This window comes from Choloepus didactylus, chromosome 3 (assembly GCF_015220235.1).
Source record: "Choloepus didactylus isolate mChoDid1 chromosome 3, mChoDid1.pri, whole genome shotgun sequence".
Lineage (NCBI taxonomy): Eukaryota > Metazoa > Chordata > Mammalia > Pilosa > Megalonychidae > Choloepus > Choloepus didactylus.
The window spans coordinates 185,275,766-185,301,727 of record NC_051309.1 but is presented as its reverse complement, the minus strand read 5'-3'; positions in this window follow the sequence as shown (position 1 = coordinate 185,301,727).

Here is a 25,962-nt window from a genome sequence, read left to right as displayed (position 1 = left end):
GGGCCCTCAAAAGGAAAACAAGATGCAGCCTGCTGGCATATTTCTAACACATATAGACAGTCCTATAAACAGCCAACCAGAATATGCCAACCTGAATCCCTGTCACTGTCCCCACCTCCTCTGTTTCCATCCTATAAATCTCCCTTAGTTGTTGGATTGGGGAGACAGATTTGAGCTTGCCTCCTGTCTCCTGGCTGGTCAAGATCACAAATAACTCCTTGTTTTCTCAAAATCTATGTATCATGGCATTGGATTCTGTGTACATTGGGCAGCGAACCCATTGCTCATTATCAAACTCATTTGTAAATAGAACTCTTTAAAGATGCATCACCACTTAATGCATCATCCACTCATTTGTGGATAGGATCTTCTAAGATCCTATTTAGGTGTGGCTAAATTGAATCAGAGTCAGCCTTAATTCATATTACTGGAAGCCAGAAAGCAGAGAAAGCCATAGGAACAAGCCATCAGTTAGCAGAAACTAGATGAGCAGACACAAAGAGAGCGAGATTGTCATGGGGCAGGAGGCAGAGATGCAAGCCACAGAACCCCAAGGAGAGCAACAAGCCATTACCAGATACTACCCAATCTAGGAGCAAGGGTGATCTTACCAAAGCCTTGATTTGGGACTTCTTGTCTCTGAAACCATGGGCCAATAAATTCTTTTTTTTAAGCCAACCCATTGTATGGTATTTTTCATAGCAATCCTGGAAACTAAGACAGTAATTAAGGCATGAAATTAAGACATAAAATAAAGATTTGAGTCCTCACACTACTCTTCTTCTGGACAGAAGGTGGAAGGGTATTTTAGGTCTTGTGTGTGTGTGTGTGTGTGTGTGTGTGTATGTGTGTGTATGTGGGTGTGTGTTTAAGATGATACTTCCATAAAGCATAAAGTAATGATTCAAAAATATGACTTGACTTTATTTGTGTAGTTACTATCACAAGCCAGAATTTCATCATTAAACATGATTAGAATGGTACAAGTCTAGGGGATTTTCCAATTAATTAAATCTCTGTCAGGTATAATGCAGTTATCTTTAGAAATATGTGGGACATTTAAAAATGACTAAATGAAATTTAAAATTGTATGATCAGATGAATGTATTAAATATTCTCACCTTTTACTTGAAGAAAATATCTTTATCCATGTTCCTGTAAAATTTTTGAACTGTCCTGGCTAATGAAATAGCCCAACCTAACCTAACCTTAAGTAAGTGTTTCTCAAAATTAGTTTAGCATAAGAATTCCTTGGGGATAGGTGGTAACATAGTTTCCTCCCTAGAGGAATTAAAAAAAAAAAAAAAAGCTGACCCGGCCCACAGGTGTCTCAGTCTAGGGGCAGCAAGGATTAGCAGGTGTTCTGAAGACTCTGCAGAGGACTTTCTTCTACCTGTTTTCTCTCTAGAGAATCAGGAAAGCGTGGAAAAGAGCTTCCATTGAGTTGGAAAAAGCAAAGTCCACCAAAAATCACAGCAAAATCTACTGTGCCTGCTAAGCCAATTGACACCACCACCTACTAGAACCTGTGGCATCACAAGTATATCACACACACCTTCTTAGATTTGAATCTGTATCTCTCCAAACTTAGAATGCCACAGTCTTCTTAATTCCACACAGAGAGCACAGATGCAAAATGAAACTTGCATGGCCATTGCTGCATTCTTGCCTGCAAAAATAAAATCCACCAATAGTGGGGTCAAAAAAATCACCCCAGATGGTCATATTTCAGGTATTCACTGGATCACAGTGAGATAATAAAATGCCCCACAGATGCAAAATAATGGCCAACCACTCACTGCCATAACTTGTAAGTCCCTGACAATGGAAGAATTAAAACATACTCAGACATTTGTAAATCACAGAGCTGTGTGCTGTGAAATAGAGAACAAGAAGTGGAATTTTTATTCAAAACTAAATCAAAGTAAGTGCAGTGAGATGAGATTCTGTCTTATTTTAATCTCTATGATTCTCCCATATTTGGGTGCTACATGGGAGCCTGGCCTTGCCTAGAAGGGAACAGTTATTCTGCAGCCTGCAAACAAAGGCATCAAATTCTGGGTTTTTAAGAATTAAAAAATAAGACAGTATTTTCCTGCCTTCCACCATCTGTGCTTGTGCTTCAGGCTAAGCAAAATATTCTACAAGGACCACATGATCTTCCCTCTACTGCCAAGGGATAGAGTCAAGGAAAGGTCTTCAGTTAAATATGACACACCAAAAATAGAGACAGCCATGCCCTGCTTCATGCTGGAACACTGGAAAGTTTCCCACATCATCAGGGCATGGTGGGGACAATAGGAAATAAATCACTATGTGAGGCAGAACAGGCCTGTGGCTGCCCCACCAAGTGTTCCCATAGCTCAGAGAGGCCTGAGAGTGAAGCCAAACCTTCTTCATGGCTCAGGAAAAATGAGAAAATTAGCAAAGAGAGGGAGAAAGAGAAAGAGAAGGGAGAGCATAGGTGGCATCTCATGGCCCTGCCACAGTGAGAAATAGCCCTGTCCAAGCACCAAGGTATAGAGTTCTCAGCTGAAGCCAACAGAAGGATGTCCAGGTCCAAGGACAAGACGAGGGGTAGAAAATCTACTGGGATTGGAAAAAAGACTGACACTGACCCTGTTTCCATGGCTTTGCTAGATTTCTTGCCATTAGACTGAGTGGGAGTTTGTGATGGAATCTAAGTTGGGTTATTGAAAAAAACGGCAAGTTAGATTTTGTTTGTACATTGGGGATTTATGGCCTGAGAAATTTCAGTCTACTACAAAATTAAGATTTTTATGCTATCACAGTCCATTCTACATTATAACCATAGAGACATTTCTAAATATATTTAACTCCACTGAGAGGGATTTCTCTTTTCTGCTTTTTTATTTCATTAAGAAAAGAATTGTCCCATTGTCGGAAGGCAGAAACAGCAGAACCATTTACTGGCACGTAGTTGCCAACATTAACTGTGCCTAACGGCAAAACTTCATTGTATCACTTCAATTCTTCTTTGTCACTGGGAAAAGGAATGGTGGTGGCCTTGAAAATGCAGAATTTAATTCTAATCTCCCAAAAATCTCACCGTGTCAGTTTGCCTGAATACCACAGATTCCCCAACTGTCAATTTTGTCATCTGTAAAACAGAGCTAATTATATCAACTTTGTAATTTTAGAGTTCATTTTTTTTAGGATTTAAGAAATCAATAAGCAATCAATCCCTTTCCTTTATAGTCTCAGTCAAAAATCCAGTCAAAATATATTATGTTATTAGAGTGTGAAAAATAAGGAATAGAAACATTCAAACATCATTGACCTAGTCCGTAATCACTCTTATGAATCAACTTTTTACATTTTTATACTTTTTCCCATTTCTTTCACAACACTGCTTGATCCCTTAGCTCTGTCCTTGGAGACAATTCTACCTTGGTCAACCCTTTTTCTGCCCCTTTCATCTTTTTAGAAACTAAGACAATGATGTATCAGTATTTTCAGATACATCTTTCTTAAATTCATCTCATCCAGCACAGACACTATTGTTATTCTCTCTGGTGCATGTGGCTGAGAGAATGCTTCAAGATTTTTTGTTTGCATCTTCTGAAACTTGCTGTTCCACCTTCTTTAATCCCTTTCTGTCTTCTTAACAAACTCTCAGCAACAGCATCCTGCTAAAACAATCTAATTTCTAATTTCCCATGCATATCCTATTTCCTCAATCAAATTCTCTTACTTTCCAAACATTCATGTTTTCTTTCTCTGTCTGGTTTCTCCTCATTGATTCCATTTATTCAGATCTCTACTCTTTTTAATAAATCTTCACTTACATGAAAAATAATGTCTCTAAGCCTCTCTTCTTTATCTGATATCTTTAGTCTGGAAGAAAGAATAATGATTTAGAATAACATTTGCAACAAGGGAGAAAAAGTAGTCAATTGGTCACACTAATCAACGTTACATTTAAATTTCTCTAAATCCATACTTTGATTTAGTCAGCAAAGGAAAAAGCAGCAAAAACATGTTGTCCTTCCTCCCCAAACTTACCTTGGATATTGGGGATATTCAGAACCTATGTTTCACACCTTACACTTACCTACATTATGGAAAAGCAACAAATTGCAAAACTCAGGAGTAACCAATATAATCAAGACAAGGAAAGTAAAATGAAAGGGATATTCATATTGTTAGCACATCCTTCAACATGCAGAAACAGGCCAAATAAAAATGCCCGAGCCTTTTCCCACAGGCACAGCACATATTATCTAGTCAGTCACATCAGTAAGACCTAATGACTACACACTCTTTCCCTTCCCAAGCCCCATCCCAATGCCAATGTGCAGCGTCCCTAGTTTACTAGGGAGGAAACCAACATGCAACATGATTAAAGAATTGCTAAACATCATCATATATGGCAAAGTCAATCTGGAACCAAACACAATTTTTTTTTCAATTCCTTTAACCCCCTCTTACTTTGCAATACTTCTCCCTTGTGTACTTTTACATCAATTACTGTGAGGAAAATGTAGGGGTTTATTCCTCCATGAAATACACAGAATCTTAGAGAGAAAACAAAGGAGTTACTACAAAATCTATATAGCACAAACTGCCTACCTCCATCCTTGCAAGCAAGCACAGTTTTCTGAGGTTCTCCACCCCCGAGGAAGATGTGGAAAACAGGACTTCACCTCAAGGGTAAACCCTGAATTGTTTCAGCTAATCCTGGAGATCCAAATCTCCTTAGAATTGGTTTAAAAATGGGCATGTGTCTCAGTCAGGGTTTAACCAGGAATATGTAAATTCCACAAGTATTTGAAATAAAGGTAATTCACTGCAGGGAATTTTCCATAAAAAAAGTGATGAAAGACTCAAGAAACCAGATGGAGAATGGAAAAGAAACCAAGCCACTACCACTTCTCAGCTGGAAGGACCAAGGGAGTGGGAAGAGTAACCAAAGCTCAGTGACCTGCATCATCTGCAGAATCGAGAAGCACTGAACCAGTCCAGCAGCACTTGGGGTAACGGAGGAGATGAGGAGCTGCTGGAGATGCAGCCTGAGGGAAAACTTAGGAGGAGAAATGCCCTGGCTTCTCCCCCACCTCCACCCCCACCTTTTATTCTCAGACTGAAGCTTCCATTTAGCCAAACCCAGCCCGAAACCAGTTGTCCTGGAAGCCTGTGAGACAGCTTACAGAAATCAAGCCTTCCTGAGGTAAGGTGTCAAGTAGGGGAGAGATGAGGAATCAGTCTGAGAGCAAACAGGCTAAAGGCTGGCATGGAACGTGACCCATTCTCTTCAATGAAAGAAAGTCTACTGGGTACCTGCACCAAAGATTTCCTCCATCGAAAAAAATCATGCAGGAAGAGATCACTTCTTTTTCTAATGCATCTTGTTATTCTGTAACGATGCCTAGAACTGCTACAGCCAACTCGTGACCATGAGGGGAACTAGTAAAGACAGAAAGGAGGGCAGAGAAGATTGTTGGAGAGAACTCACATCCTTAAGGTTATTTAATCAATGAATGAATGAATTCTTAAACTATTCTACTTTAATATTTTCTGGTTTGTGGATTTTGTTTTTTCTTAATAGTAAGTCATTTGAAGTTGTTTTTTCTGGTTCTTACAGCCAAAAGCAACTTAAGTGATGGAGTCTGCCTTCTACTATTCCCTATTCAAATCCCCGACAAATGCCTCAAGTAGCATTTTCGTATTATTAATAAATAAAGCAATAAAAAGAAGTGCATACTTTTGAAGCAAGATATCAAAATCAAAGAAAAATCAAAGTTCTGAGTCAACAAACCTGGTTGATTTGCATACATGAAATTGAGCAAATGGTTTGCCTTTTTCTATTACATTAATTTTTAATGTTGTTGACTGAACTATCATATGCTTTGACAGAGGGTGGACATAGCCACAGGCAGTGATTTGGGATAATCACAATGTGGAAAACGTCAGTGTATGGAGAAAGTACCCATTCAAACAGGAACACCAACACTTTAATTTTTGGTTTAATCTGTTTTCATTTACCCCTTACTGAGATACGTTCTGAGGAAGAGTAACCTAGGAGAGGCATTTATTGTTCTGTATCAAAGATACACATTGTGCTTTTAAAAATATTATATTCCTGTATATGTGTCTTAGAGTTTTATACATCAGTGGATATTTTATTAACATATCCATCAAAATTGTTGTGAAGGAAGAAAGTCAACTATATTTTTCAAGACTTAAAGATAATGCCTCCAAATATAAGGGCAAATCTTTCATGACCTGAGATTTGGCAGTGGATTCTTAGATACAACAAGAAAAGCATAAGCAACAGAAAAACAATATATAGATTTGATTTCATCAAAATTAAAAGCTTTTGTACATGAAAGGAAATTATCAAGAAAGTGAAAAGACAAGGTACAGAATAGGAGAAAATAATTTCAAACCATAAATCAGATAACGGTTTAATATCTGAAATATATAAAGAACTCCTAGAACTCAACAACAAAAAGATGAACAACCCAAATTAAAATGGACAAAGTCATACAAATAGCCAATAAACACATGAAAAAATGCTCACCACCATTAGCTATTAGAGAAATGTACACGAAAACCACAATGAGATAATGTTTCACACCCACAATGAGGGCTATTACTAAAAAAACAAATAACAAACTTGGGAGAGGATATTGAGAAACTGGAACTCTAGTACATTGTTGCTGGGAGTATAAAATGGTGAAGCTACTTTGGAAAGCAATAAGTTAAATATATAATTTCCATGTGACATTGCAATCCTACTTATAGGTATATACCCAAAGAGAGTGAAAATAGGATAGCAAATAGATACTTGTATACCAATATGTATAGCAACATTATTCACAATAACTGAGAGATGGAAACAACTCAAATGTCCATCAACAAATGAATGGATAAACAAAAGTTGGTACATACACAAAATGGAAAATTATCCAGCCACAAGAAAGAATGAAGTTAGAGACATGCTGCAATATGGAAGAACTTTGAAAACATTATGCTCAGTGAAATAAGCAAGGCACGTGATGTGGTACAATGAAAATCTTGGCTGGTCTTTGTCCTCAGTTCCTGGAGAAGCAACCTCTGCATCTTTGAAATTTTCTGTGATAGAGTGCCTTTTGTTCCTCGTATGCTAATGAGATGACAGGGAGGTGCCTTCCACATCTGCAGTCTTAGGATAGGTGTTGGCCCCACCAGAAAGACCAACCATGTGATTAGGGGGTTGGGACTTTGAGCCAGGTCATTTCAGCCCACTTTCCCAATCTCTGGGAGGGGACAGGCTGCACATTGAGTTCACCTACACAGACATTAATTCTATCAATCATGCCTATGTAATGAGATCCCATATAAACTCAAGGCACTCAAAGCTCCAAAGAGTTCCCATGATTGAGAAAATACATCATTGCTGTGCCAGGAGGGTGACATGTTTCGAGGGCACATGGAGAGGACAGGGAAGCTTGCATTTGAGATGTCCCCAGACTTCACCTGATGCATGTCTTTTGGCTTCTTATTTGGATCATTTTACTATAATAAAGCTATAGTTGTAAGTACAGCACTTTAAATGAGTTCTGTGAATTGTTCTAGTGAATTATTGAACCTGAGGGGGTAGTGGAAACCCCCAAATTCGTAGCCAGTTGGTCAGAAGTGCAGGTGACCTGTGCCCCTGACCTTGCGACTGGAGCCTGAAGGGCAATCTTGTAGAGGATTCCCCTTAATTTCTGGGGTGTGGCCTAACTCTGGGTGGAATCAGAATTGAATTGGATTGAATTAACTGCAGTCTTTGCAGGTGCTGAATGAAGTTTCTGATACCAATACAGTTACTGTTTGAAGCTTTATGTTGGAAGTAAGAGAAGTTTTTGATACCCTATTCACATAAGGAGAAAAATTTTAAGAACTTATAAGTCACTTAAAGAAATGACTAGAAATGGCAAATTCACAGAGAAGATGGAAAAGCAGAATAAAGGTGGGGGAGGGGAAGGAGAAGAGGAAGTATTCTTTTATAAAAAAGATAATGCCTCCAGTGTGTGCAAAGGTAAGATAAAGTGGTTAAGGACTCAGATACTGAAGTGAGGTCAACTTAAACTCAAAACCTAAGTTTGTGCTGAATGGGTATGTGAACTTGCATTAATTTCAGAATCTTTGAAGGCTCCTGTGGGAACCCCGGGTCCCCAAGTATCTTGAAGACTGCATGCAGCAATTTGTTTGACCTAGGACAGTTAATGTTCGACCTATTTCTCCTTGTAAAATCAGGCCTCCGTGTTAAATGTAATCTATAGCTACCACCTCCCTGAGACTCCTTGAGACACTGTTATCTACAAGATAATCTATAATCTTCCCCTCCTCCCTGTTGATTACAATCAATCCCTCCCTATGTTGCAAGCCTGCCTTACGCTCTCACACCCATTGGAATGTGGCGCCCTTATAACCAGCTTATTCAGCACCACCCCCCCACACACACACAAAGTGCAGACTATTTCCATGTTGAGCTCTGAAATCGCCGCCATCCAGAGCAGCTCCTGAATCCACCCAGAGAAGCTCTTGAATTCAAGGCAACATGACTCGACTTCCACCTTGTCATAAGCCCCATAATAAAGGCTCACGTCTCAGAACATGCCTGGTGCTTTCTTTAGTCCTTTGGCTACAAAAGCCCTCTTGGGCCATGACAGCTCCCTTCACAGGGAGAAAATTGTGCTACTTCTCACCCTAGATTTTTGAGAAAATTAAATGATGCAATGTATATAAAATGCTTAGCACCATGTCTGGCATTTACTACGAGCTTAATAAGTGTTAGTGTCATCTCTAGGTCATCTTGACCTACACGTAATTCACCTCAGAAAGCTGCCCTGTCCCACCTTCCTACTCAGGTTAGAAGTAATTGTTAATAGAACCATATTCATCTGTAATAGCACAGAAAAATGATACTTAAAAAATATCTATTCTCCCATGAGACTATAAACTTTGTGAATCCAGGGAGCATAGCTCAGAATTTTATCACCAGAACTTAGTAGAGGGCCTGTCACACATTAGGTTTATAATTGAATATTTGCTGAATGAATAAGTATTGCTATTCTTGTATTTTGCCTTTTTTCTGCATTTCCACCTTTCAGTCAAGTTTATATGTGGGGTTGAAGATTGCCTACTACTACCCCAGAGCAAAGCAACTTGGGTTGAGAAGTTACAAAATTGGAGGAACTGTTTTTTTTAACACATTAACATCAAACTTATTTAAAACTTTCCCTGTTGAAATCTAGACATTTTCATTGTCTTTAAGGCTTTGTCACCTACACAATTTTTTGGAAATAGTTTGTATTCACTTCCACAATATTTTCTACCAAGAAGAAAGGCATCTGGGAAATTTAATCCTAAAATAATAACCACAACTTAAAACTTTATAGAAAACTATGGAAGAGAAGAAAGTAAAAGGAAAGGAAGATGAAAAGAAGTGTGACAGTAAACAGACAGAGACTGATGGGAATTAGTTTTGGCTTCTGTAAGCACACTGTTGGCTGAATTATAATAACCAGGTCAAAAGACTCAAAATATTTTAAAAGTTTCTTTAACTCCTCAGAATCATTTTTTATCATTTGATGTTTTTCTCAATACTGAAAAGAGTCATTAGAGAAGTTAACTCTGGGTTCTAAATTGTCCTTAATAAAAGAGCTGGTTAATACACACAAACACACCAGAAACAAAAGGAGGCCACACATATTGAAAAACAAATGTTCAAGAGAGTTCTATAATCCACTAAAAATTTTATCTTGCCTTCCTCATTTGGTCATCACGTATCTGATGAAAGTGAATACCTGTGTTTTGAATAATATCGCTTTAATTATGCATTAAGATTTCAAGTTTCAACTCTATTAGCAATTCCTCTTGTTTATTTCCATTAATATTTGAAAACACAGTCCTCAAGATCACTTTTATTATCCATAGAACATAATCAGAGTATTGCAGCTTCTCCTCCTTCTATGCTCAATTACAGTGTCTTAACCACCATCACCCCCAAACCCAACTCACAGGAGATTAGCCCTGTGGGAACCCAGGGTGGGAGACTCTCTCCCTTAATAATATAAAACCAACTGCATGCAGCAGCTTGTGTGGTTTGGACAGTAGATATCAATTATCTGGTCTCTCTCAAAAGGAGGTAATGTGCAGATGGTCATTCACCCTCCTATCTGCCGGTTCCTGGAACCAAGATTTTTATCCTAAGTTAAAGTATTGTATACTCCCTTCTTAGTATGTGGTTAATCTATATGTCACACACACACACACACACACACACACATACATACCCTTTACCTCAAATCCAATAGAATGCCTTTGTCCCAGGCCCCTATAATTGGCCCTGTAGGTTTCTGCCTAAGTGTGGAGTGCTAGAAAGAATCTCTGAACTGCCATCAGTACTGCTATCCCCATTGTCTCAGTAAACTCTGTGTCTCAGCCTGCCCCTGGTGCGTTCTTTAGTCTCAAGGCTGTGCTGACTGCTTTCTCTAAGGCCTTGCAAACAGGTCAAACAAGCTCTATACCCACAGAGATGGTGGCTCAAAGAGAGGATTAAGGAGTCCTAGTGAAAAACTGGTATGCTGCACCTAGATGAATTTGTTTCTGCAACGGGGTTGACTTTATCCCATGATTCTGATTAATGGTTCTCTAGTAATCAACTCACTAGTTTATTCACCTATCCCATTCTCTAATCTAGTCCTTTGAAGTCCAGGGCCTGCTTAGCTTTCATTCTTGATGTTCAGAAATCTACCCATTAATTGGCCATTCTCACCACTGTCCCTCAAGAATCAGTAACAAATTCCCCAGAATGCTTCTGAGAACAAAATGAGTTATTTTCTCCTCTCTGAAAATCTAGGCATTAACCTATATCCACAATTATGACCCTTCTACATTCTCCAGTGCTTCTAAAAAAATTCACCCAAGATGTCCTGTAAGCACAGCTCTAAACATTCCTTTAAGATCTATACAATATCAATAACCATTGAAAAAGTGAAAAGCCGGTGGGGATGGTGACTGCTCTAGAACACATTCCCACACAAACCCAAACGTCCCTGCCTGTCATAACTGTCCAGCTTCTTTTATCAAGGCTTGAAGTGATACATTTCTGTAAATTTCTAAAGAAAGATAAAATGATTGATATTTATGAATTTACTTCCCAGAGAAGAATGAGTGTTTTTGTTTGTTTGTTTGTTTTTGTTATTCATTAAGTTTTGATAGAACAACCGAAATCATTAATACAAGATAGCATAAGAACAGCATTTTAAGAACATGCTTACAGTCAAATGAAATTGGGAATATTAACATGCTGCAGCAAGGGAAAGCACACACAAGGAGGAACCACGGGATGTCTCAGAAAGGTGGAATTCAGTGGGCTTGATTAAAGGGTGTGGGCTATGCTGAATTATTTTGAGGGGCTAGGGAAATAGGGGACCAGTTCATGATGTGGTCTCGGATTAGAAAATGGAGATGTCAGCAACCCTTTGTTCAGTAGGCAGTTTTCAGCCAGAGTGTGCCCTCACATCGTTTATGTGACTTTGGCCATGTCCTGTTTGGATTTTTTTTTTTTTTAAGATTTTTTTAAGGAACATCATAACCTGACTAGAGGGGTACCCACTGTCTTATTTCTCTGGAAAATACAAAGTCAAGGTACATGTGGATTATTGTATCCAAAAAAACCTTACTTGAAGCTCTGTACCTGTTTGGAAAATAGAAGCTACGTTTCTTTGTCAAAGTGATCCAAGTGGCTAAGATCCTTCAGACAGGAGCCAGGTGTTCCATTCTCCTAAGCTTGATTTTAAACAGTAACATTTCTCATCATCTATGCCTTTTGAGACAAGGTGTGGTGACTTGGAGCTGTATATACCCCAGAAAAACTAGTTCTTAAATTTATTCCATTCCTGTGGGGGTGAATCCATTGTAAGTAGGACCTTTTGATAAGGTTACTTCAGTTAAGTTGTGGCCCAACTGAATTATGATGGGTCTTAATTCTATTACTGGAGTCCTTTATAAGCAGAATGAAATTCAGACACATGGAGAAAGAAAGCCTTGAGAAGAAGCCAGAAGTCAATGGAACCCAGAGGAGCCAGGAGAGACCGCCATGTGCATTGCCATGTGACAGAAAAGCCAAGGACCAAGGATGTCCAGCAGCCAGCCCCAGAAGGTCACAGTCTTTTGGGAGAAAGGTAGCTTTGATGATGCCTTGAGTTTGGACTTCTTCTAGCCTCAAAAGCTATTGTTTTAAGCCAACCCACTGCATGGTATTTGTTTGAGCAGCCAGGAAACTAAAACACAAGGTTTCATAGCACTTAATGCACTTAATGTTAATTAACAAAAGCAATGTTTTACAAGTTCATCAATATAATTTTTTTTTATTTTATAAGGCTTACTTTTATAAAGAAAGAAATTGCTTTTTTTTACAGTCATAATTTTTAGTAAGGAAGTAGCCAAGTAAAAATGATCTCATTCAGAAAACACTGGGATTTGCTTCATTAAATATCATAATCTTACTATACATAAAAGTTTCTAAATCTTTCAAAATTATCACTACTTAGTAAATGTCTACCATTTTTACTTAAAGGATAAAATTCACTTAAAATGTTTTTATGCAAAGTTTTTATATTTCTGGATTTTCTCTTAATGCTCAATAACACAAGTAGTATTACAATCATTGCTCATTTCTCATAAAATTTATAAAATATTCATTTTCATGGGTAAACTGGCAAGAACCAGGGGCTTTCCATTTGTATCTAAATGCAATTTCATTATCTTCCTAAATATACGCTGGAAAAAGAAAAAGTTTTCTGCATTTTAACATGGTGAAGAACATTGTGTTTCTTGAATGTAATGGAAATACATTAAGTCTTGACTATGGGCCTGTCAATATGTAAAGCCTCTCGATATGAAAATGAGCAATAACCCTTCCTCTCTTTCAGTGTTTTCTGATATTTCTAAAACAAAATTTGATTTCCAAATTCAGCAAAAATTATAATTGAATATTAGACTTTCTTAAAGCATTTTACTTAGGGGACACTGAGAGTATACACCCATCTAATAATATAAAATCTTAACGCCAGTTCCTTGCCAACACAGAAGACTGTCCTACAGTAAATATCTACATTACTTGGCAAGATGCTGAGACTTTAAAATACATCTTGTCTTAGAAATCACAAGACCATTAATCTTTGTGGTGTCATTGAATTGTCCCTATCAGATTCACTAATGATGTTGACAATAGAATAATCTGCTTGACAAAGAAAAAATAAGTAAAGATTCTGGCTTTCCAAAAAATAGAGTCAGTTATGGATTATACAGGGAATTACCTTCTGTTACAGATGCACCTAGGAAAGGAAGAGTAATTCATGTGTTGGTAGGTCTTCTTTTCACATTTATCACTGATCATTACTTATTATACAATATGAATTTTTAAAAGAACATGTTTCAACAGTCACTCAGTATGCTGCAAAAAGTATGGCAGAGAAAAAGGGAATTAATATTTATTTACAAATCTATTATTTGGGAAAAGATAACATATTTTTCTTTTCTTTTTCATTTTTCATGAGTTCTTTCACCCATAAGTTGTTCACCCTTGAAAACACTTGGTCTTTGAGCAGAACCCTCTTATCAACACCTAGTTACCAAGGGAAGGAGACTCAACAAATGTAATAGAAAGGCTTGTGGACACTTTATCTCCTGTGTTACTGATTATTCTTTCTTCTCCAATACTTTGCCTCCCACATCTCATATTTTTGCATCCACTATCGTTCGGTCCACTATAAGACTAATTTTCAACTTTTAAATATTATATTTTGCCTCTACTCTAAATTTCCTAAATCAGGTAGGCTATTCATGGATAATTTTTATTTTGGGCCAATGGCAGAAGGCTACACATCTCTGCTTTCAGTTTATTACAGATGCAACCATATCCAAAATCCAGTCAATTTGCAACCTCTTCCTTGCTAACATCCTGATCTAGGCCAACATTAACTTTTCTCAACATGTGGCAATAGTTCTCTAACATGCATGCTTGCTTCACTTCTCAGCATAGTACCCAGAGGACCCTTTTAAAATTTAGGACAGATTATTGCACTTTCTTGCTCAACATCCTACATTCATTGCTCACAGTTTACTTAAAGTAAAATCCGAAATCTACAAGTCCCTTTGTTATTTGGTTCCTTTTTCATCTCTGACTGCCACTCCTACTGGTCTCCACTCACACACTCAGCTCCAGCCACCTGGCCTCTGTTCCTTGAGAAAGTCAGGCTACTCCTTCCTTAAGACCACCACCCTAGCTGGTTCTTCTGCCCAGAGCATTCTTCATCCTGAGCTGTTATACACTGCTGGGCCTCCAAGTCTTTTTTCAAATCTTACCTCTAAAGGAAGCCTATCTTAATCATTCCATTTAATACTTATACAGCATCTCTTCTGAGCAGCATGCAGCTGAGGTGTTATTTTTGTTTTGTTTTGTTTTGTTTTTTGTTTTTTTTTAAATCCAGTCTGGCAATCTTAGCCTTTTACTTGGAGTTTTTAGACCATTTGCATTTTAGGTCATTACTGATAATACGAAAGGTACTATGTACCATATTACTATTCATTTTCAATTTCATACACTGGTTCTTTGTTTTTTTTTTCTTTCCCTTTTAACTTCTTGTTTGGTTTATCACATATTTTAGTTATTCTGCATTGTATCTATTAAATTAGTCGTCTTTTGTTTACTATATCTTTCCCAAGAGATTACAACATGTATCCCTAACTTATTATACTAGAAGACAAATCATTATCTTTAAAAGTTCACTGATAACTCTCAAACTTTGGAAGAGTTTTATTCCATTTACCCCTCTCCCACCTTTGTGTTACATAATCTACATTTAAATCCCACAAGATAAAATTTTTGTTTTAAAAAATCAATGTTCTTTGATATTTATCTACATAATTATTCTTTCCATTGTTCTTCATTATCTCTTCATTTCCTAATTTTGTCATCTAGAATTATCCCACTTCTTTTAGAATTTATCTTAATGTAGGTCAGTTTGGGACTAATTCTCTAATTTTTTCATTTTTCTGAAAATGTGTCTATTTCTCCTTTACTTTAAAGTTTGATCTAGGTCTATGAAATCAAGGTTACTAAACCCACCCCCTAGCACTTTAAATACATCATTCCATTGTCATCTGGCTCATCATTTTTGTTGAAAAGTGCATCTCCAGACTTTTTTTTATTGTTATTCCTTTCAGGGTAATGTGTCCACCAACCTTCCATTCCCAGCCCTTGCTGCTTTAATTGTTTTTCCCTTTCTTTTTTGTTTCCACCATATTTACTACAGTATGTCTAGGTGTGATTCCCTTTCAATTTATCTTGATTGGGGTTCACATAGCTTCATGAATCTGAATCTGTGGGCTGTTGGTTTTCTTCAGTTTTAGAAAATTCCCACCATTATCCTTTCAATTATTCCTTCTTCCACATTCTCTTTCTCTACTCCTCTGAAACCCCAATTACAACATTTTGAACATTTTGAATATGTCCCATACATACCTCTTGCTATTTTCTAAGTTTCCAAATCTGTTTCCTCTCTGAAATTCAGTTTGGATGTTTTTTATTGACCTATCTTTCAGTTCACTAATCTCATTTATTATGTCTCAGCAGCTGTTAAACTGTTATTTGTTTTGGGTGTTGCAATTTTTAGTTTTAGAATTTCTACATATTCCTTTTACAGATTCCAATTTTCTGGTGAAATTATTCATCTTCTCAGCTCTTTTCTATATTTTTCCTCTATTTTCTTAGGTATATTTACAATAGGTATTTTAAAGTATTTTTCTGCCAACTCCAATATCTGGTGTGTCTGTGGGACACAAATTTTCATTGTTTGTTTTTTCTCTTGGGCTTTTGTCACCTGGTCCTATCTCTTGAAGCAGAAATTTTTAATTAAGTGCCATACACTGTGTACAAATACATATATATATACACACTAACACTGTATACAAATATATATTTATAGAAGCTCTAGATGCTATTATATTATTGTCACTATTGAAGTTTCCTTGAAGTTAGAAACTACTTTTCTCCCTTTAAAACCATTTTACTATGATGTGGTGTAGAGGTTGAAGATTTAGAATTGTTTTCCAATTATAATTAAACTGCATATTTAAAAGACAAATCCAAGCCTAACCCAGTGTTGTTGAGAAAAGAAGGCGGCACAGGAAAACGTTTATCTCAAAAATTTTAAACAGACATTTCAAAACATTTACTTAATATGGAATGATGGTAAACCTTTGGGTTTGATAAAAAACTACATTTACTTCAATATTATTGAGTACCCGTGTAGACAGCATCAGTGAGGAGATGTGAAGAAAGTTTAGATACCTTATGTTTTTATACAGGGGGAATTTTTTAAGAAGTAGTGCAATGTGATATAAAAATAACAGACTTGAGAGAGCTATCTAATTCTGAAAGCTTTAACACACTTTGTTAGGGATTGAATCATGTCCCCAACAAAAGGCATGTTCAGGTCCCAGCCCCTGGTCCTGGGGGTTTGAACCCATTTGTAAACAGGACCTTTGAAGATGTTATTAGTTATGGTGTGCCCAACTGAAAGGGGTGGGCTTTAACCTAGTAGGGATGAAGACCTTATAAGCAAAGGAAATTGGACAGAGAAGGAGAAGTCATTGGATGCAAATGAAGCTGGAAGTCAATGGAAACCAGAAGAGAAAGGAGAAGATGCTGTCATGTGCATTGCCATGTGACAAAAAAAGCCAAGGAACCCCAAAGATTGCCAACCAGCCAGAAGATACCAACCCTGGGAAAAGAAAGTCTTTTAGCCTCTGAAACCATGAGCCAATAATTTCTGTTGTTAAGCTGAGGCATTATATGGTATTTGTTTTAGCAATGAAGAAACTAAGGCATATGTGTATCTCTGAAATTTTGCTTCTTACTTTCATCCATAAAATAGAGATAATATTTTCCCCACAGTGTTGTTCTGAGGATCAAACATTATTGTGTCTAGCACAGAAGGGGAATAAGTACATAACTGTATCTAAGAACATTGTTTGTGTTTTACTATTTGATTTGCATGTGGAATCCTAAAGATGTGCTATTCTACAATTCCAAACAGGGAGATTGGAAGCATCCTTATATAAAACTGAGTCCTCTCTCATATCCATCTCCATGTGTAAGATGTAAGATTGGAATATATAAATACAACATTTATGCCTGAATTTCTAACATTACCTACTAGAATAACATCCTTTTAAAAATATTTTCCTGTAAAATTGTTAGTCCTGTCTTCATCATTCTTATGGCATAAAAATTGAGAACTTAAAAGTAAGAAGGACACCAGAGCAAATTATTATTACTGGAGAATCACTGGTGGCCAACTACAGGTGCACCTATCCTGCGATTATTTCTAGAACACCAAAGAGCTTCTTTATTTTTAGTTTCAAGAACTGCATGAACTGACCTTTCCATTCCCCTTCTTTGCTTCTGGAATTGCCCTGCAACCCAATGTACTCTCATTCTAGACTTAGTGCAAAATAGTTTAAGTCCTTCCTTTATCTCATTTTCTCTAAGCATCACACATTTCTATTTTTTCTACAAAGATTTTTTTGCTAGTAACTGCAGTATAAATTAACATATTGCCAAATACATCAGCGAATTCAAAGAAAACTTAAAAGTCATTAATATTAACCATCTATTGCTGATCTTTCTTGAAATATAAATAAGATTAAGCTTGATAGTAGTTAGCTTTCTTTGCCAAGTGGGAGAGATCCCTGTCAAATCCATCAATTCTGATGGGCAATGGGGATAACCAGTCCAAAGAACATTCAGTTACATCAGAAGAAATTCTTGTTCCAAAAACAGGAAAATAAAATCACATTATTCCTTCTCATTCACAACCTAAGAAATTTGGCATATTTTATTTTAACGTTCTCTCATTGTTGATATTTTGCAAGAAGAAGCCTTCATTTTGGCAAAGAGAGAAATTCATCTTGTGCCCTGGAGGGCACTCACACACAAAGAAATAGAAGTGGAATTGTTAGTCTCTCTGATAATTATAATCAAGTCCATAAAATAATTTGGTTAAAAAGGTCTTTAACAATATTACAGAGATTGTTTTATTTGTACACTTGACAAATAATGAGAGAAAATCAATTAGGTTTTAATTGACCTGTCTTCTTCATGATGCCTTGTAGAACAGAAACAATGATTTATTCAATAATGACCCAAGTATGTCTACAACTGCTGCTCTTACAGGCCAGTCACAAATCTGTTGCTAACTGCTCTAACTACTCTCAAACATTAATGAATATACAAATACAATCATTGAATTGCATTCCATAAGTACCCTTCTGGCCTGAAATTTGCAACACTGATAAGTTAATATACAAATGTGATGAGGTACCAATTTTATATGATACAAGTGAAAACAAATTAAAGCAGGCTTCCTGCTGCTCAGGAATTATTGAGAATTATTTATAAGGAAGTAAATGACTTCATAAGTTCTCTAGTACCTTGTTTTCTTGCTGAGAAAATGATTGAACTGTTATTACTACACGTATTCTGACAGTCAATACTTCTTTAAACTAAAATTCAGCATATGTATTCTATAGATTAAATAACCAGCTCCTATTTCACATAATTAGAATCAGTATAATGTCATACATGTTCTCTGATAGACCTATCAGTAATGTCTTTTCTTGAAAGACACTATTGATTTTAGCTACTAAATTTCTGGCAAGTTTAAACATATAGTTTCCTAGTCAGCCAGACCATATTTGCATTCCACTTACTTCATTAAGTAATATTTCATGTCAAAATGCCTGGACAATTCCCCAAGAGGAGAAAGGAAACTATTTTGTATAATATAGATAAGTTGTCTCGATAACAATTTATAACTTTTAAAATATTTGTGTTAGTTTCATAAGATGTTATAGACTATATTACTATATATGCTACAATTTTCTTGAGGACTCTGATTGTAAATGTCCTCACAGACCACTCAAGCTTCCCAAAATACAAATTTTCAGCACCCAAACTTCTTTTCCGAGAATTATTATAATAGTCAGAAGTAGGAAAAAAGAAAAAAAACTTTCTTAGATAATGTGACCAAATATTGTGTTGAAATATATATATATCATATTAATTAAAGTATACCTAACAGGTAATTTCAGCATTAAATTTTAATATATTTAAAACAACTCATAAAATTGTGAAAACATTCTTGACAACTTTGTAGAAACTTACCAAGTAGTCATAAAACTCTCATTAGACCTTTTAAATAAGTTTTATTCAGGAGTCATCCTTGTTTTCTCGCTCAATAGCCCTCACCTAATTCAAAATAAGTAGTTTGGGACTGAAAATCAAAGTAAGCAAGGAAATCTTAGGATCACTGGAATCTATGGGGTAATCATTCCCACTTTCTTAAAACAAATGGTCCTTTTTTTTTAAAAAAAAAAAAAAAGAAAACAAGGAGAACAGCATAGAAATGACTAGCTCTTTTGCTTAAATCCAGCACAAGGTGATTAGAATTTATTATGCTCCACCATGAAAGAACTGGATAGGAGAGAATTAGGCTAAGGAGGATAGCAGTAACTGTTCTCACTGATGTATGCATACAGTGAGAGTGAACAGGCAAATACATTTTAGATCAAGATAGAATATAATTCAATAGGGAGTTGGGAGATTTTAAGTCAAATAAAAACTTTCAGAAATTATTACTATAAAGTTTTACTGTAAGACATAAAGCAAAACCTGAATTGAGAGAACTGTAAAATTTATGGGTAGGTACACTTAATATATGTAAGAAGTACATCCTTCCCAAATTGATACATAAACTTAAAGCAATTTTGATTAAAATCTAAATTTTATTTACTCAAGAAAACAGGGACACAAATATACTTATCTGAAAAGGTAGAATATCAAATTATGCTCATATTTAGTGGAATAAGAGATAAAAGTGTAACAATATTACTTAAGATACAAGTCAATATTAAGATACAATTCAATATTAGTTAAGATACAAAAAGTCAGTATTATTAAAAATACAACTAAAAGTAGATTGAAAAGATGGCAAAAGATAGGTGAGAGATATAATTGATTTAAAACTTCATCTATTCTAGCAAAAAACCCATAAAAAATGTTCAAATTCACTAAATCAAAAAATAGTATTATAAGCATTTTTTAATGACATGGCAGAAGAAACTATCAGAAAAATCAGCTAAAAATATTGTGGTACTCAGTTCTTTTCCAATATCCATTTCCCCTTATTTGTCAATAATAGAATCACAGATTTTTAGCTTAAAGGCTGCATTTTCCAACCTCCATTTCAGATGTGTGTGTGGCTACATGACTCCTTATCAGATATGTTGTAGCCAGTGAGATAAAACTAGAGGTGGGGAATGCAAATCACAGGGAATTTTCTTTTAGGAAAAAAAAAGGGGGGACATTGGCGGGGGGGGAATAAGTCCCTGTTTCGGTTTCCTAAAGCTGCCTGAATGTAATATACCAGAAATGGGTTGGCTTTTACAATGGGGATTTATTAGTTTACAAATTTACAGTTTTACAGTTCTATGGCCATGAAAATGTCCAGATTAAGGCATCAAGAGAAAGATACCTTCTCTGAAGAAAGGCTGCTGGCATCCAGGAGGTCCTCTGTCACATGGGAAGGCACATGGCTGGTGTCTGCCAGTCCTTCACTCCTGGGATTTGTTGCTTTCAGCTCCTGGTTTCAATGGCTTTCTCTCTCAGCCCATCCAGGGGCTCTTCCTCTAAGATCTCTCCCCAGGTGTTTCTCTCTGAGCTCTCTCTAGATGTCTCTCTCTATTTTTTTCTCACAGAAGACTCCAGTAAAGGATTAAGACCCACATAATTTGGGTGGTCACATCTCAATTGAAACAACCTAATTGAAATGTCCCACCCATAATAGATCTGCATACACAGGAATGGATTAAAAGAACATGGTCTTTTCTGGGTACAAATAGCTTCAAACCAGCACAGTCCCCTTCTTCTAACTCTTCTTTCTGCCTACTGGCAGGATTGTTTTACAATGGCTAGAGTCTGAAAAGCTCTGTAACCGTGAGTAGGAAGCCATATATTAAGAATAACAAAGAAATAAGCTAGAATAATAGATTATTATTCCTCTGATGGTCTTGGAGCTACTTTAGAGGCTCTGGGCTATTTCCCTCAAGTTTCCATTTTTAGGAGAGAGAAATAAAGTTGTTTTTATTAGTCACTATTTTGTAAAATTTTTCTGTACCTTGGAGAAAAAATAGCAATAATAATAATAATGGTTAAATGGAATTGACACCTGGAATAAATGAAGGAATTGAAATACATGGCATTAGCTTAGTGGAACTAGTTAAACCACAGGCTTCAAAGATATAAATTTTTGCAACACGGAATCCTAGGGACCTTGCTGTCTCATAAAATATTTGGTCACATTTTCACCAAATGCATGCTGAAAACACAGATCATATGACCATTTTAGCACTTGCATTTGAGAAGGTTTAGAAAAGTTTCTTAATGTTGTTTGCTTGTTATTTTTGCCACTTTTAGCAAAATTCTATGAGAGAGATGATCTTGATCTACAGCCAGCCAACACAAAAGTAGAAATGGAAGAAAATAAAGCTCTGTTAAGGGAAGCAATTTTTTAAGAATTATGTGATATAAGTTGATGGAGAAAACAATAATTTGATCCTTGGGAATTTGAAAACACAAAATGTGGCGCATTCAAAACTGAAGTAGTTAAAATCAATGGATACAGTTGCTCTCAAAACTCCCATAAAACCCATTATTTCAGATATCCAGTGTGCCGGTTTGAATGTAGTATGTACCCCAGAAAAAGCCATATTCGTTGATGCAATCTTGTGGGGCAGACATAATAGTGGGGATTAAGTTGGAACGTTTGGATTATGTTGTTTGCATGGAGATGCGCCCCACCCAACTGTAGATGATAACTGATGGGATATTTCCAAGGAGGCGTGGCCCCACCCATTCAGGGTGGGCCTTGATCAGTGGAGCCATGTAAACATGCTGACTTAAAGAGATGGAACTCAGTGCAGCTGGGAGTGACGTTTTGAAGAGGAGCAAGCTTCCTAGAGAGGAACGTCCTGGGAGAAAGCCATTTTGAAACCAGAACTTTGGAGCAGACACCAGCCATGTACCTTCCCAGCTGACAGAGGTTTTCCGGACACCATTGGCCATCCTCCAGTGAAGGTACCTGATTGCTTGGACACTTTATGCCCTTAAGACTGTAACTATGTAGCCAAATAAACCCCCTTTTTATAAAAGCCAATCTGTCTCTGGTGTTTTGCATTCCACAGCATTAGCAAACTAGAACATCCAGTATTAAGTTGTGATGAAGGAGAGAACTGGCCAATAATAGAACAGTCTGCAGGCTTAAAAACTGTGTCTTCACATGAACTTTGGCTCTTGTTTCTCGCATATGGAAATTCTCAAAAGTAAACCAGGACCAGAGATCCACTAAGGTTTTTGAGTGAACTGTGTGACCAAAATAATCCCACGTCTGGTTTTCAAAATCCTTTGACTTATCAATTCTCAGAACAATCCCCTGGATGCTAAACATTCTCAGTGGACAGAATGTCTTAATGCCCACTCAGGATGTTTCCCTGGAGGCAAACAATAAGGAAGAATCTTCCAAAGGGAATATTCTTTGACCGAGGAGGGCCATAGACAAGGAAGTTTTTCCAGAAAACAAAACAAGGGGCATTCAGGAAGTTAGCCCCATGCCTCCTGGGTTACCCTGGATAAGTCCTTACAGATACAAAGATGATTCTAGCTTTAACATTAGAACTACAAAGTTAGAAAGAAGGGGGAAGGGTGCAAAGAGATACAACAGTCAGAAGATGGGAGTGACAGAGAAGAGGAGAGAAAATTCTTCTTTTGCTTTGAATGTCTCCTTCTCTGTCAGCTATCACCCAAGAGGAATCTCAGACCAAAGGGTGTAGTAGGGACTAGATAGTGCTCCTACATAATGGCTAAACAACAGGAAAGAAGGAAGATGTTGCTGCAGTTCCTGGTTGGAAAAATGTTTACTAAGCAGTTAATATGAAACAGTTCATATAGAAACCAGTCACTGTCTTTAATCCTTTAAAAATATTAATCCTTATACAAAAATAACACATATAGAAATGCTAAATGCAGCCTACATACAAAAAAAATAAGTACTTAAGATGTCAAATAAATTTCAAATAGTGGAAGATTGTAATCTTAGTTAAAATTGATTACCTACCTAACCAAGAGATAAATGCATTATAAACTAATCACATTAATATCATAACAGCTATTTATTTGTATTTGTATCAAAACTGTTTTGCTTTTTTTGTAGCACTATCAAAAAAAAAAAAAAAAAAACAGAAAACAAAAAACTTGACAACGAATACCCAAATTAATGACTTAGTAGTCACAGGGGCAACCTAAAAGTGAAACTATTGATTAAATCTGGAAGATATTCATGATTAATTATGCTCCTAGAACACCAAACCTCATTCTATCTATCAATTATTTTCTATTTTATCCCAAAAGCTATGGAGTTTGAGGCTTTGGTCCCAGAAAATGTCCATTACATTTTCAATCCATGGTATTTTCATTTTACTTTAGAAATCAGGTTTTTAAAAAGATCTTAAGTGCTCTTTTGACCAGCATTTCATTACACTAATCCAATTTTGAACTAATTAAATTTTGTTTCAAAGTTCTTAATTTATTAAGTTGAAAAAAGTACTTGAAGCACAGGAATACTTTCCCCTTTTTTAGAATACAATGACCTCATACATTGCTTCTATGTTACTTCTAAGTACTTCTCACCTGCTATTTGTACAAGTAGGGCACCTTCACCTGTACAATTTAATGACACTCCAGAACAAGTCATGAGACACTATAGAAAAGTATTTCCTGATCTACTTTATTTATCTATTATGTCACCTACAACTTCTCTTTATGATGAGACACACCTAATAATTAATACTGGCAAATTTGCATGCAATTACAACCAATGACAGGTGGATGAAAGGCAGGGTAGAATTACTCAGCAAAAGATACTTGCCTAACTATCAGGGATGAATACATTGTGCATTTTCAATTCCAATCAATGAAAATGACTGAGCTGGCCTCAAGCAAAAGGGTGATGTTCAGCAAGACTTCAAGTAAGAATTCTTAAATTCAAAACAAGCCTGTCATATTGTATTTGAGAACTAAGACTTCACATTCCTTCATACTTGCACTTAATTTTCTTTTATCAAACAGCTTCATTCATGTTTAATTGGCATATAATACACTGAATGTATTTAAAGTGTTCAATTTAATATGTTTGGCATATATTCATACCCAAGAAATAATCAGCACAATTATGATAATGAATATATCCATCACCCAGAAAGTTTCTACATGCTGCTTTTTATTGCCCCTTCCCATTTCTCCATCTCTGTCTCCAAGCAACCAATGATTATACTCCATCAGTTTAGAATATTTACATTTTCCCAAATTTTATATAAATGGAAACTTACAGTATATTCTTTTTTTATGTCTGTTTTTTACTCAGTATAATTATTTTGATATTGATCCATATTGTAGAATGTATCAATAGTTCGTTGCTTTTTATTGAATAGATACGCCATCTGGTTTATCCATTCAACTGTTAATGGACATTTGGTTTGTTGCAAAAATTACAAATAGAGTTATTATGAACATTTTTGTACATGGCATTATATAAAATATGTAATAGCTGGATCATATAGTAGGTTGTATATTTTGCTACTTTTTTAAGTATACAGTATTGTGGATTTTATTATATTCACAATATTTTGTGACCATCACCATATATAATTCCAGAATATTCTCATCACTCCAAAATAAACTCCAAATCTATCAGAAGTCACACCCCATTCCCCCTCCTCCCAGCTCCTGGCAACTCCTCTTCAGCTTTCTGTCTCTAGATTTACCTAGTTTGAATATTTCGTATAAATGGAATCATACATTATGTGGCTTCTTTCATTTAACAAAATGTTTTCAAGGTCCATACACTTTGAAACTTGTATCAGCACTTCATTCCTTTTCATGACTGAGTAACATTCCATTGCAAGAATATAACATATTTTGTTAATCCATTTAGCAAATGATGAACATTTAGGTTGCTTCCACTTTTTGGTTATTATGGGTAATGTTGCTATGAACAGTCATGTACAAATGTTTTATGGACATATTTTTATACAAAAACTCTCTTGGGATATATACAATACACACACACACACACACACACATGCACACACAAACAAACACACACACACATTTTCCAAATGGTGGAATTTCTGGGTCATTTTGTAATTTTATGTTTAACTTTTGAGGAACTTTGAAACTATTTTCCTAAGTGGCCACAACATTTGACATTCTCACTAACAATACATAAGTGTTCCAACTTCTCCACATCCTCACCAATAATCATTATATCTCTTTTATACAATAGCAATCCTAGTAGGTATAAAGTGATGTCTCCTTGTGGTTTTGATTTGCATTTCCCTAATATGGTCATGTGTATATCTTCTTTGGACAAATGTCTGTTAAAATCCTTTGCCCATTTTTAAATTGAGTTATTTATCTTTATATTGCTGAGATGTAAGAGTTATTTATAGATTCTAGCTAATAGTCACTTATTTAATAAATGATTTGCAAACATTTTCTACCATTCTGTGATGTGCTTTTAACTTTTTGATCTTGTTGTTTGAAGCAAAAGAGTTTTAATTTTGAGGAAATCCAATTTATTTTTTTCTTTTGTTGTTTTACTTTTGGTGTCATATCTAAGAAACCATTGCCTAATCCAAGTTTACAAAACTTTATTTTTGTTTCCTTCTACAAGTTTTACTGTTTCAACTCTTATACTTAAGTCTTTGATTCATTTTCTGTTAATTTTGTGTATGGTGTGAGGCATGGGTTCAACTTCATTCTTCTGTGCGTGACATCAAGTT